This window comes from Prionailurus viverrinus, chromosome C2 (genome assembly GCF_022837055.1).
Source record: "Prionailurus viverrinus isolate Anna chromosome C2, UM_Priviv_1.0, whole genome shotgun sequence".
Lineage (NCBI taxonomy): Eukaryota > Metazoa > Chordata > Mammalia > Carnivora > Felidae > Prionailurus > Prionailurus viverrinus.
Window position 1 is genome coordinate 77149003 of NC_062569.1, and position 14561 is coordinate 77163563.

At 37.6% G+C, this 14561-nt stretch overlaps 1 protein-coding gene across 7 annotated transcripts in view; it reads left to right on the forward strand.

Moving 5' to 3' along the window:
* Positions 1–684: 684 nt before the first annotated feature.
* The window catches only part of MAP3K13 (mitogen-activated protein kinase kinase kinase 13), a 175336-nt gene continuing 161459 nt past the window's right edge, over positions 685–14561 (forward strand). For 6 of the 7 annotated variants that reach the window (XR_007155484.1, XM_047874196.1, XM_047874200.1 and 3 more), the window contains exons 1-2: positions 685–764; positions 2658–2784. The gene's annotated coding sequence lies outside the window, so the exon portion shown is untranslated. Of the gene's footprint in view, positions 765–2657; positions 2785–13692; positions 13825–14561 lie in introns of all 7 variants that reach the window. The other variant, XM_047874198.1, reaches the window with a different exon arrangement.

Genomic DNA, 14561 nt, shown 5'->3' on the forward strand with positions numbered 1-14561 from the left:
CTACACAAAATTCCACCTTTGGAGGAGCTCACAGTTCAGAGGAAGGTACCAAGTATCATTAATCACTTGATTACATGCTGAGGATATAACAGATAACAGGAAAACCGGTTCCAGCTTTCCTAACTACTTACACGTTCCAACAGGAAACAAGAGAGTGCTTTTAATGGTTAAGCCTCATTGAGCCAGAGTTTTACATGTATAATCTCAAGAAATACACCCCCCTCCATGTTCCAGGTAGAGGATCATCTCTGTTTCGCAACGAAACGGGCACAGAAAGGTTAAGTGACTTGCCAAGGTAACACTCTTACAAGTGAGAGGCAGCATTCGGAACTTGGCAGCACAGCAGCCCACGCTCCCAAGCACTCCACGGCGCGGAGAAATCGGTAAAATCACAACAATCTGTGTTCAAGACACAGAGGGAGCATAAGAAACTTCAGAAGCCTGCAGAAGCTGGCAAAGAAGTCTGAAAAACAAAAAATGAACTTCTCCGAGCTGGATTATACAACCGTTTAGAAAAGCTGGCCGCAAGAGAACCCGATAAATAGGATCAGGAACGCTTTGGGATCCGGGGGAAACCGAGGAAGAAATCGGAAGTGACATCTAGCGGGGTTGGGCGCTGAGCGGGACTACCTGGCCTAGCGGAATTTCGGCCGGAAGTGATGCACAGGAAGTTACGCCCTGGAGGCGGTCCCTGGTGGTGGAGGGCGTCGCGATGGGAGGGGCGGAGCGTCTGTGGTCATTCTGGAACCTTGGATCCGGGGCAGGTAACCTGCGGGCCAAACTTGGACGGGGTCAGGGGTGGAAGTTGAGGTTGGCGGCCTAGCTTGCTGCAGGCCCCAGTTTGGGCAGGGAGAGGTGGCTTGCGTTAGGCTGGAGGAAAAGCTCCTTGCCGTGGGACTGCCCGGGGAGACACGGGTGCGAGGAACTTTGGGAACCGGGTTGTGAGGACCCAGGTCGTCGAGGAAATACAGGTTGAGACTTCAGGAATTGGTCATCGCCGGGGGTTCATGAGCTCCTGAGCCTTGGCGCTCTGGGGTTAGAGGTGGAGCCTGGGCATTGAGATGAGCAGATCTAGAGTTCATTTCTTACCCACTCCGACCCCCGCCTCCGTTCCGTTAATAGGGGACAGGTACTTCACCTCTTAATCCAGGACAATGCCTTGCCACTATTGGGCATTCTTTAGATGTTGTTGGATGAATGAATAATTTAATATGAACGCACGAACCAGATTCTCACTGAGAAGGGAGAACTTCTCCCGAACTTCAGGATCTCTACCTGAGTGTGGAAGTGACTCCAATTTAGTTTGCTAGCCTGTGAATTACGAGGATGCTGAAGGAGTATTCAGAACACGATTGTTGTTTTGTGGGGTTATTGCAATTTAGAAATATTTGTCTTAATATTTTCGATGGTGGGCGTGAAGGATAAGGCGACTAATTTAGCTTCTTTCAGATTATTTTACTTTTCTGGGAAGAACTTCAGGTAATGATGGGGTAGGTGGGGGAGGTGGCCATCAAACGGTAAGCTGCAGGTGTAGCACGGAACTTTTAATTAGTGATATAAGTGCTTTCTTTTCAGCAATGTAACTTGCTTTCCATTTTTTCCATGTTTTCTTTCTTCTATTGGGGTACTTCTTACATTTGAGAGGTAAATAAGAATTATTTCATAACAAAGATGAAAATATTAATTTATAAAAGTCCAGTCAGAGATTTCACCTGGTGTGTTCACATAACATCAACTCCTTACACACAGTTGTAGGAGGCATCCAAAAGAATGACTCCCAGGAGATTAAATTGTCTTCTCTATAAAATATTTGTTTAGGTGTCTTAAATGTGACGAAGAATGGGCACAGACCTAAAGAACAGGTGCTGTAACCAGATTGGTTTCGATTGTCAAATGAGAAAAAGTGTGGAGGACGGACACATCAGGCAGTGTAATGGGATCTGGGCATGAATCATTATCTGGATGCAGTGATTCTGTTTATGGGCTTTGTGCTGTCTAATGTAGCTCCTAAGAGGTTCTAGAATCTTTTTAGACTGGATATAATGGAATAGGAAAGCCTGAATGTATGCCTTTGTTTGTTTTTACAGAGAAGAAACTAGTAAGCATTTTTAGATTTAAAAATCCAAGGGGCACCTGGCTGCCTCGGTCAGTGGAGCATGTGACTTGATCTCAGGGTTGTGGGTGTGAGCCCTGTGTTAGATGTAGAGATTACTTAAAAATAAAATCGTAAAAAAGAAATTCAAGATATTTTTAAAAATAGGTTGAAAAAACCTAGAAAGTAGACATGTAAATACATTTTTATAGTCATTTAAATTTAAAAAGTTTGCCTGCCTTTAAAACTTGTTTTCCCAATTTCTGGAAAGTGTTGGTATCCAAATCATTACCATCTTTACATGTTCTCACTATGGTGCCACCTTTAGAATACATATAAATTTGGTACAAAGCAGTGTTTTGAGATCCTCTAGATTTTGTTAATAGTAATGTCTTACTTGAAAATATAGTTTTGCCACCTCACTCTGCTGTCCAAGGTCATATTCACTGATTTTGCATATCTAAATGTCTATATTCATAATAATAACTATCATAACTATTATTCATAGTAAGTTAGTGCCCAAGTGGTAACTTAAGTATGTGCATTGACGTTCTTGAGGTTTCAGTTTTGCAGAACACTGATATCAATGGACTCTAACATGGACTTCATTTAAAGAAATCCACCGACCATTATTGGACAAAAACATGAATCAATTTGTATTGTGGCATTCAAATCCTAGCACTTTGGGAAAGGTAAGTTGTTGACTATGTTTTATGTTAGGTGAGAAATAGAACAGCCTTGGATTGGTCTAGGTGATTGTAGGATTGTGTTTGGAAAATGTAGAATGAGTCTCTTCAAATTATGTTTTAATCTAGACCTTCCAGAGAGAAGTTTGTTCTGTATATATGAGGCAATGATTACCATTCCCTATAAAATTGATCAGAAATTAAAGAGATTGGCAAGTTATATTATTCCTGGAAGATTACTGCTCTACCCTCTTTTTTTTGGGAGATCCCTCAGCACATTAGGGCCTGATAGAATATATCAACTTGGGGATACCCTGTAGCAATAGGGCCTCAGATAGTCATTTAAATCATCTCACATCCAAGTTTGGCTCTGTAATAATATATGTACCAAATCTTGTGGCCAATTTTACTTTATATGTTAGGTTAAAGCGAGAAAAGTAAAAAAAAAAAAAAAAAATTCTTTTTTTTCACCCTTTATCCTGCTTTATTTATGCTCTTTTTTTTCCTTTAAAAAAAAATCTCTTACATGATTCATTCTACAGGCCTTTTATCTTTCTGTCCCAGGGGTAAGCTTTCTGTTTTGTTTTTTTTTTTTCCTATTTCACCTTTCCTAGCTTAGGAGTTTAACTTTCAAATCCTTAACTTCTAACTTTGTGATCATGTTCAGCACCTTTTAATCACTAAGCATTAAACTTATAGTTTTTCCTGGTCTCCTTTGTAGACACACTGAGTGCTTTTTTAGAATTTGCTCAATTCCAAAACCAGCCAGTACTTCTAGGAGTTCATCTTTCATACATATTTGTGCTTGCATACAAAAATTTGTATATAAAGGTATCATTACCATATTATTTAAAATTAAAAAAGCAAAGTAGGAATAACCTAAACATCCCTCAGTAGAGGTCTGGTTAAATAAATGCCTTCATGCAACGTAGTACTTTGTAGCTCTTAGAATGAACGAAGCAAATTCATAGGCAGAGATATGGCAAAACCTCTAAGATATATTGTTAACTGAGAAAAAAACGATATAGAACTCTTTGTATAGTATGTTTTCACTTTGTGTTTTTAAAAGCATACATTTATATATATACATGCAAAATTTCTTTAAATCTATGTGAGAAACTATTGACAGGTACTCCTGGTAAATGGGACTATAGGTTTACAGTAAGAAGATGACATATTTTTTTCTGTATACTCTTTTTGGTGGATTGAATTTTCAATTATGAACATGTTTTTATAATACTAAAGAACAAACAAATGACAAGGCTTCAGCCTAATTTAAGAATTATGGGAGCCAACAAATATTCCTATGACTTTTGTCCTTATAATTATTTGCATCATTCAGAGGGAGTAGGGTTGCCTAAGTGAGGTAACATTTTGTCAGAGCTGCATGGAAGGTTTGATGATATTATTATAGGCTTTTAATCTTGAATTTATACTCACATAGAATTTATAGCATGTTGCTGACCTCACTAGGTAATATGGATGTTACCTTTCTTTGCAAGCTAGGTTTGCATTATATGGGCATGGTTCTTCTGAGCCTCTCAGTATTACTGAATGTGATGGACTTTGTTTTATTTGAATTGCAATTGAAGGACTCTACTCTTTAGACAAATCTTAGTTATTCTTTTACTTTGTCTTGATGTTTAGAGCTGGTTTAAAACATTTCAAAGAATGGCTTATTCTCTCTGTTAGCACAATCAGTAAACCACAAAGAATAGTTTGAAGTGACTGATTATTTGTCATGGGACTCAGCAAAAATTTCTCGTGACATTTACTTCTCTAGCCATCTTTGTCTTTCCACAGTTTCACTGTGGGAAATTTGGAATAGTAATAGGTGAATACAAGAAATTTAAAGATATAATAATCTTCATTAGTAAAGGGATTTTATTTGAAACTTGCTTAAGAATAGGCTTTGTAAGATACATACCTCTAGGATACCACCGATTGTGTATTTCATGAAATCAAAATGAAGGCCACTTATCAGGGGGACTGAGTGATGATTAATGCAATAGAACAGATTATGGTATGTTAGGTGTTTTATACATACTTTGGCAGAGTATTTTGCATATAATCCTTTAAGTTAAATGATGCTTTGCTTCTTGAGGTCAATGAGATTAATCACTACAAGCCACAAAGTGGAAATCATTGGGCAGGATGCCTAGAGTTGGACTCCTTTTCTTGCAATGAATTGAATCCAAGGGTAGATTGTGTTTTCCAGAGTCAAGATGGATATGGTAAAGGTAACACATAGAAAGAAAGGAGCAGGTGAACAGGAAAGTTACATGTAGATAACACAGAATTGGGGAAGATACATGTATATGTGTTTGTCTATGCATATAGATATGGATTTATAAAATGCATATATATTTTATTTTACACATAGTGTATATAAAATGTATATAAATGTATACAATAATAATGTATATAATGTGTATACAATTTTCTGTAAAACCAGAAGTTCTGGATAGAAAGATATCCAGTTAGCACAGGAGAAAAAAAAAGTCAGAATTTTAAGACCTCAGAGCTGGGCCTGTCGTGGGCTAATTCATGATTATGAGAGCAACTTAAAGAATTTGGGATGTTTTAAGATCATTCACAAGTTCCAGTGATGGCAAGGTAGATAGAAGCCTGAGAGAAAATTAAAATCTAGCTACATGTAAGATTATGGATGAAGGTATGTCTTAAGATTCTGTTCTGTGGTATTGTTTTGGGGAAGAGAAAAGAAAGGAGCACTCAAAAATATATGGCTGTTCAATTTGAATTTGAGCTCGGACCATAAGTCTTTACTACCTTTCCAATTGTGTATGACCAAGATGGATGAACTAGATCCACTAACTAACAAGACATTATTCTACAGAACCTGATTTCATTGTTATTTATACCTTGAAGAACACAAGAATTGTTTTTAATCAGTTTTGTGATTATGTAAAAGGATAACTGTGGTGATCTAGATGGAGGGGACTGGACCATTTTGTTCAGAAAATAGAAGACTTTGGAAGAGTTGGAGAAACTGTAGGCTAGGAAGCATATTTGTCTGTTGTTTGAGGCCAAATAAAGGTAGGAAACTAGTCAGCAGGGGAGCAGATTGTGTCTAGAGGCAGTGAACTTGAGGTCATTAGGGCTGCATAAGCAGAGATTGAACCTTGAACATCAGGACTGTTGTATAGGGGATTCTCATTGTATGGGAGATTGTACTAGATTATTATAAAGGTTCCTTTCAAATCCTAAAAATTTCTTTTTATACTGCAATGAAGTATTTATCACAGTATGAGTATACATTCTATCATCCCTGTCTTTAAAGTTTTTTTAAATATTTATTTATTTTTGAGAGAGAGAGAGAGAGCGTGCGCAAGCAGGGCAAGGGCAGAGAGAGAGAGGGAGACACAGAATCTGAAACAGGCTCCAGGCTGCAAGCTGTCAGCACAGAGCCCAATGCAGGGCTTGAACTCAGGAACGGCGAGATCATGACCTGAGCCAAAGTCGGACGCTTAACTAACTGAGCCACCCAGGTGCCTGTATCATCCCTGTCATTAAATACTGATAGCTAACTTATCCACCCATCACTTACCCACTAATCTCAACTTACCTAAACCAGGAAGTAAATTTAAAAATTACCTGACTTGCCAAATTTTAAGACGCAAAACCCATAGGCTTTTTCTTAGGTCCTTAGTCAGTTTATTGACTTTTTTTTAAAAGATAGTTCTAATGGGCTTAATTGACTGGTATCTTACCCCACAGTATGCTAGAAGCAGCAAATTGTGAGTGGGCCAAGTGCTATTGTAAGTTCAATATATATCCATGCTAATAATGGTGATGACATGTGTAACAGCCTTTTTTTTATTATACAAGTGACCCATGTCCACTTGACAAAAACTAGAATACAGAAATATATTTTGGGGTGATATAAATATAGACATATATATATTTATATTTATATATCACCAAAAGAGAAATAATCACCTATAATCCCCTACCATTATTAATATTTTAGTGGTATGTTATTTTTAAAGTCCTTTGACATTCCTGCAGGATGTCACTTTGGAGTAGTGACTGCTGAAACTGATTGTACATTACTCCTGTTTGGAAACTGAAGTTAGTCACTATCCTTTCTAATCAGAACATGCAGTGAAAGATTGTGACATGGCAGAATGCTGATTTGAAGAAAGCCTTAGTCTTGGTCGATTTTGTTGCACTGAAACCAGTTTTATATTAGTGGGTATAGGTTGATAGTCTTGAGACAGAGGGCCTGAGTTTGAATCCTAATTCCACTATTTACCAGCCAGGTAAACTACCAGATTTTCTTAATTTTTGTGTGCCTCAGTTTCTTCCTTTGTAAATTGAGGATAACACAATTATCAAATTCATAAGATTGTTGTGAGGGTTACATAAATTAATCTACATAAAATTCTTAGAGTAGTGCCCAGCACAAAGTATAAAATCAGTATATATTAGTTGCTATTATTATTGTTAATTTTTAAAAGCTTAAAAGTTTTCTTGGAAAAAAGGCAGGTTTATAGGAGCACATAAAATAAAAAGAAACGAGCACTAAGGTAGTCAGTGAGATTTACTATATGTTTTTCATTAAAACCTGCAAACTGGTCTGAATTTTTCCACTGTATGGTGTTGTCTTTTCTCCCTTGTTAAATATTTTCAAACCATAATATTCCTAGTTCAGTTTCTTTCTGTACCCCACAAAAGCAACCTTATTTTATGCTGTCTCTTCCAACAAATATTTTGGCCATGCTTTCAAAGATCAAAAGCTGTTTTAGACTATCGAATACCGTGGCTAGTGATCAGAGAGATTCAGGAAATTATCATTAAGTCAGTTTATCTGACTACAGCCCCGGTTGGTTCTATAAGAAGTTTGATTTCTGCAATTTGAAGTGAAGAATATTAATTAGATAAGCCAGTGAGCATATTTAGCCATTCTGTATACTATATCTCTTAAAATCTTTGTTTCCTTTTCTTTTTCTTTATTTCACTTGGGTTTTCTCTTTCTATTCTTTCAGCATGGTATCTGGTAGTCTGACTAATTATTGGCCAAAGAGTTAAAGCTTTTCAGAACCCTTAAAAAAATTGATTAGGCTTGCTAGTAGAATTTGTGTGTGTGTGTGTGTGTGTGTGTGTGTTTTAAGCATCAAGTACACATTTTTGAAGACCGTGGGGCCCTCCATCATTATGCATTCAAGATTTGAGTTTGAATAACTTCATCAAGACTTAGATCCTCTTCAAAAGCCTCAAGTTTCATCTGCATTAAAGCTCTCCATTGAATCCTCTTACAAAAGTAAAAGCTTACAGGGACTAAAATCCACCAAAGCATTCCATTTTATGTCCTTTCCTCTGATTTCTCTTCAATTTCCTTGGCCTTTACGGTCTTTCATATTGCTTATGTTCCTTCAGATTGGAGCCAAGGAACAGTACCTTCCAAAAGAATATATATCCAGTGGCCATAGTTTTCATCAGTAGAGAAGCATAAACTGGGCATGATAAGTTTAGAATCAGGTCTTTTGTTGTAGCCTATAAAAACCTGAATCAACAAAAAGCAGTGAGAGTGAAGTAGTAAAAATATTTGAGGTCAGATTATATTGTCAGTGGCTTAGAGAGAAGAGCCCTTGACCTAAAAGTTAATGATGCTTATTCTCTGCCTCTTACTAGATATTTTGTAACTGGGAAAGTCACATACCCTCTCAACCTTAATTTCATCTGTAAAGTAAATCTGATAATATCTTCCCTGCCTACCTTCCAGGGTTGTTGTGAGGGTCAAATGAAATAATGTATATAAAAAGGACTTTTATATAAATGTGCAGTATAGACATAGAGTCCTGTTACAAGTCATTCCCTCAGGTCTTGGGCCTGGGAAGGTAGATGATTTAAGCACATTGAAAGTGGACACCACATCCAGGCTATATACATGGGAACAAGGCTATGTTAATTTTTGTTTTCACTGAGTACTCAGAGTACTCTTGCAGGCTAATTCTAAGAAGGAGGAAAACTGTAAATTTCCCTAAAATTGTAAGTTAGCATTTATATTGCTCTAGAGCAGTTATGTGTTGTAATACATTCGTAGCTCACAACATTTGCCTACTAAGTTGTGACCAGCATTTTTTTTAAGTGAAGGAACGTAGAGCAAAAAATTCCACCCTGCATCCCACACAGTAAGAGTACAGTAATATGTATGTGTGAATGTGTGTGTGTTTGTATTTGTGTACTTCGTCATAAATAAAATGCATTTTTTTCCTATGAGTTGCAGTCGCTGATCCAGGTGTCTTATTTTCGCATTAATGCTTTTCTACCCATTTGGATTCTTAGGACACCGTTTCTTTTTTACTTCATACTACTGCTACTTGTGACAAAGGAATTGACGATTAATATCACTCTGGTTTTTAGCCTAATTAATGAGATTTTTTTCATTTCAGAGCACAAAGAAAGCCTCTAGGCCTTCTGGGTATTTTATTTAATATTCTAATACCATCAACTTTGACACATCAACTCTTAAATGTTAAAAACATTTAAGGTTGGTTCAACCTCATACTAGTAGAAAGATTGTATCAAATGTATTTTCTTTTAAAAATCTTTTGCTTTTATCTTCTTGGCCTAATGGAAAACAAAAAACTCCCATTTAGGTTAAAATTGTTTGAGGACTCCAGGGAGACAGGCTATAGAGAATATAGTTAGCCCGACTAGGAGTTTGATGGTCTCTAAAAGAGAATTTATCTTTAATGACTTAAGTAAGTCACCAGTATTATTCAACTTTTCCTAAAAACAGATAATCCACTTTTTTGGTGACAGCATTGGTAGGAATAAGGTGACTTTTAAAGAACTAATTCTTTAGTGCTATAGTGTACTGAAAATTTATATTTGGTGCCTTGGGATTATTTACTTAAACTTTGATGGAATGCTGTAGAAAACATTGATGTTCCCTGCTTTGTAAGCATGTATAATGTAAATGTGCTTAAATCATGTGTATAATTTGTATTATATAAATCTATATAATACTAGCAACATGAATATTTATCAGAAGATTTAAGATGTAGAATCCAGCTGCTTCATTTTGCTGAACAGTCATAGCCAAGTTTCATACATCAGTGGAAACAGAACAAATTGCATAACTTGTGCAATTTGTGTATAACAATTGGCAGCAGTGGCATATAGGCTTATTAGCATATATGATCAGCTTTTTCTTATTCCTCCTCTGCAGAAGGAATCACATCGGTATCTATATTCTCTCTGTGAAGGAGATAGGATCTATCTACACAAAAAGTCAAGAAAAGTAGGCAACCTCAGCCATTCTTGACTTTCTTCCTCAACTCTCAGGAATTTAATCCATCATCATATTCTGTCTTTTCTCTCTCCTAAGTATCTTTCAAACTCTCCACGTCTTTCTAGTCCCACATCCACTACACTTATTTACACCTCCATTATCTTTGCCCTCACTTCTTTAATAGCTGATTGGCCTGCTGTACACACTCCTTACTCCTCTAATCTCATTGCTTTTAGAGTCATCTTTAAAAAAAATTTTTTTAACGTTTATTCATTTTTGAGAGAGAGGGACAGAGCACAAGCAGGGGAGGGGCAGAGAGAGAGGGAGTCACAGAATCCGAAGCAGGCTCCAGGCTCTGAGCTGTCAGCACAGAGTTGGACGCAGGCTCGAACTCATGAACTGAGAGATCATGACCTGAGCTGAAGTCGGAGGCTCAACCGACTGAGCCACCCAGGTGCCCGTAGAGTCATCTTCTAAAAATACAACTCTAATTTCTTTTGAGTCATCTTCAAAAAACACAACTCTAGGGGTGCCTGGGTGGCTCAGTCGGCTAAGCATCTGACTTTGACTCACATCATAATCTCAAGATTTGTGGGTTCAAGCCCTGTGTTGGGCTCTGTGCCTAGGAAAATCCTAGTAAATAGTATGGATTCAGTAAATATTTGCAGACTAATGCTTCCCACAACTACCACTTTTTTCATTTAGATATTTCAGATACTGTACATTCTTCTAATTTATGTAATTTCTTCAGAACCTTCCAGTTGCCTCTCATCTCATTCCATTTATAAGCCAGAGTCTTTATGATGGTCTCCAGGGCCTTACCTGAGCTGCCTTTGCTCTCCCCTTATCTCTTGATCATCTGATGGTCTCCTAGCTGACCCTCAGAAACACAAATCTCTGTTCTGCCTTGGGAACTTGGTACTTGATATTCCCTGTGCCTGAGATGCTCTTGCCTTAGATATCTATGTGGGTTTAATCTCTCATCTTCAGTTCCTTCACGTCATGGTTTGTCCCCTCAATAAGTCCCTCTCTGACCATCTTATTTAAAATTGTAACCTCATCACCACCCCATGACATTTCTCTTCCCCTTCCCTGCTTTATTTTTCTCCATGGTACTTACCTCTGACTGACACACTATTCAGCATTGTTTCTCCCCAGCACCCAGAACAAGAGGCAGGTTGTAAATTTGGCTTATTAAAGAATTTAACTTGATCAGAAATGATCATTGGACTGGAATAATGAACTTTGTTCTGTGGCACAGGTCACAGACATTGGGGTCATACATAGAAACCCAGAAAACCTACTTGATTTAACAATAGGAAGTCATGAAATTACTCTTCTTTTAAAAATGTATTATTTATTTATTTTGAGAGAGAGAGAGAGAGAGAGAGAGAGAGAACACACACATGAGTCCAGGAGGGGCAGAGAGAGGGAGAGAGAATCCCAAGTAGGCTCCATGCTGTCAGTGAAGAGCCAAACTCAGGGCTTGACTATGAGATCTTGGCCTGAGCCAAAATCAGGAGCCAGATGCTTACCTGACTGAGCCACCCAGGCGCTCCCATGAAATTACTCTCCTAGAAAGAACTTGCTATCTGTATTAGGAAATTCTCCATTGGTATAAAACATGAACAGTCTGTCCATAATAAAGCCTCTGCTACATCTGAGGGATGACAGTCATGGCCACCATGCTTATATTGTGTGCAGGACATTTCTAAGGTTGATTCAAACTTAGTAATGGAATAATTTTGAAAGTCCACTGTCAAAGAAACCTACCAGGACATTAATTATTCTAGTTTCTCTGACTCTAATCACGAGATAGTATGAGATTCCAGTGGTTATGGCCTCCTTCCTCTTGAGGTGGAGAATTGGCAACTTAGAAATTGATTTTTCATGGGTGCCTGGGTGGCTCAGTCGGTTAAAAGTCCGACTTCAGCTCAGGTCATGATCTCGCACTTTGTGGGTTGGAGCCCTGTATAGGGCTCTGCCCTGACAATGCAGAGCCTGCTTGGAATTCTGTCTCCTCCTCTCCCTGCCCCTCCCCCACTCACACTCATTCTCTCTCAAAATAAATAAACTTAAAAAAAAAAAAAAGTTTTCATTCTGCAGTATATACATGTATCAAATGATTGCCCTACACTTTAACCAATGCAAGGTTATATATGTTAATTATATCAATAAAACTGGAAAAAAAGAAATAGACTTTTATATAATTAACAATTGAATTGAGGTGAAGGATTGGGAGTAAAGCAGATGAATTAGACTTCAAGAAATCTTTCATCGATATAGTAACCAAAATGAAAGTTACCTGGTGTGTATGTGCGTGCATGTGTGTGTGCATTTGTGTGTGTGTGAAGTTAAATGGGACATCATAGAGTACATGTCTTTGTGTTCATGCGATGTATTCTTTCCCAATTCTGTTTTGTCTTTTTGCCATTTAAAACTGAGTCTGAGAATTGTGGAGATCACTGTAGGTCAGAGATAAACAGGGGATGTGTGTGAGTGTAGACTGCAAGCCTTTCATTTAACTGCAGTACTTTGTTAAACAAGGCTGGTATTTTGAAGCAAAAGATGAGAATATTTAGCTAGGTGGGGTTCCACTGGCAAAATGTGCTCTTCTTTGATTTTTTCTTCTTTTTTACCTTTCTCCTTTCTATCTTTGACCTGGACATAAACGGTACTTTTTGAAATAAAATCTTCTGTTCTGCCCTGCTTTTCAGGATTGAAAGAGGAGAACTGAACCAACATTAGACTTAGAGCAATAATGAAAATGTAAATTTTTGAAAACTCATTTATGCTCCATGTTTCTCAAAAAAAAAAAAAAAAAGAATACGAGGAGACATGTTGGTATACAGTTGATAGTTGCTCATAGTACTCTCTGATTTTTTTATTTCTGCAGTATCAGTTGTAGTATCTCCTCTTCCACTTTGGATTTTTGTTTGAATTTTCTCTTTTTAAATTTTTATTCATGAAGCTAAGACTTGTCAATTTTGTTGATCTTTTTAAAAATCAGCCTTTCATTTTGTTAATTTTTAATTTTTTTCCAAATTTTGTTTATTATTGCACTCATTTTTATTATTTCCTTCCTTCTGCTAATTGGGTTTAGTTTGTTCTTTTTCTAGTTCTTTAGGTTATTGATTTGAGATCTTTTTTCTTTATTTTTTTTAACTTTTAATCTTTCTTTCTTTCTTTCTTTCTTCCTTTCTTCCTTTCTTTCTTTTTTCTTCTTAAATGTAGGCATTTACTGCTATAAGCTCCATTCTTAACACTGCTATTGTTGCCCCCTATAAATTTTGGTATGTTGTGTTTCTGTTTTCATTTGTCTCAAAGTGTTTTCTAATTTCTTATGTGATTTTTTTTCTTTGACCATGGTTAAGAGAGTGTTGTTTAATTTCCACATATTTGGGGATTTTCCCATTTGTTTTCTTCTGCTCTAGAATTTCTGTTTCTGTCTTTGTGGGTGTTCTCATTTTGTTCATGCATCATTTTCCTAATTTCTTTTATTGGACCATGCTCTCTTTTAGCACAGTGAGCATCTTTAAGATGATTGTTTTGCATTTTTTGTCAGGTAATTCATGCACTTCCATCCCTTCAGGATCAGTTTCTGAAGATTTATTTTGTTCCCTTGACTTTGGGCCACGTTTCTGTTTCTTCAGGGAATTTTGCTGGGATGTGTGCATTTGAAAAAACAGCTACCTCTCTCAGTTCTATGGACTGGCTTCATACACGGGGAGACTTTCATCAGTCAGCCAACTAAAGATTCTGGAGACTTCTCAAACTTGGCATGGGTATACATCTTCTCTGGGCTTGTTTGCGTGCCTTCCCAGTTAGAAAGGTTCTCCAGTTGCTTTTTCAGGAGCTGGTAATCTTTTGCTCGCTCTGATGTTCGTCTGTGGTATTGTAGGCTTTCTGGTGCAAGAGCTCAACTCTGTGTTCTCCCATTTCCAGTGACCCCAAGGCATCCATCCAAAGTATGCCTCAGCATTCCAAGTCAGATGAGACAAACCAGTCTCTCAGGCAGTCTTTCGAATATTTGGAATGTTCTGTTCTTCTCATTCTGATGGAGTTGCTGTGGATTGGGTGTTTACTTCTGATCACACAGAAGTGTACCACCTTGGGGAAAGGGCTACAACAGGTGAAATGAAATGGCTTTCTTACCCATTCAATGTGGCTGTTCTTGGGTGTGAGTTTTTCCGGGGTACTACAACTTCTTAACTGGTTTTTGGAGGCCACATACAGGCCTTTTAGACCATATATTGTTAAGTTAGTGTCTCATTGGGGGAGCTAGATCTGGGGCTTCCTATTTAGCCATCTTACTGACCCTGTCAGCACAGAGCCCGATCCAGGGCTTGAACTCACACAAGATCATGACCTGAGCCAAAGTCAGATGCTTAACCGACTGAGTCACCCAGGTGCCCCACCAATGATTTTCTTGTGTGAAGCAAAAATCTTAAGCCACTGGGGAAGGGACAGGAAACTTTGTTTTTCAGGGTCCAGGCAAAGATTCATTGCTTCTGAGGGTAAG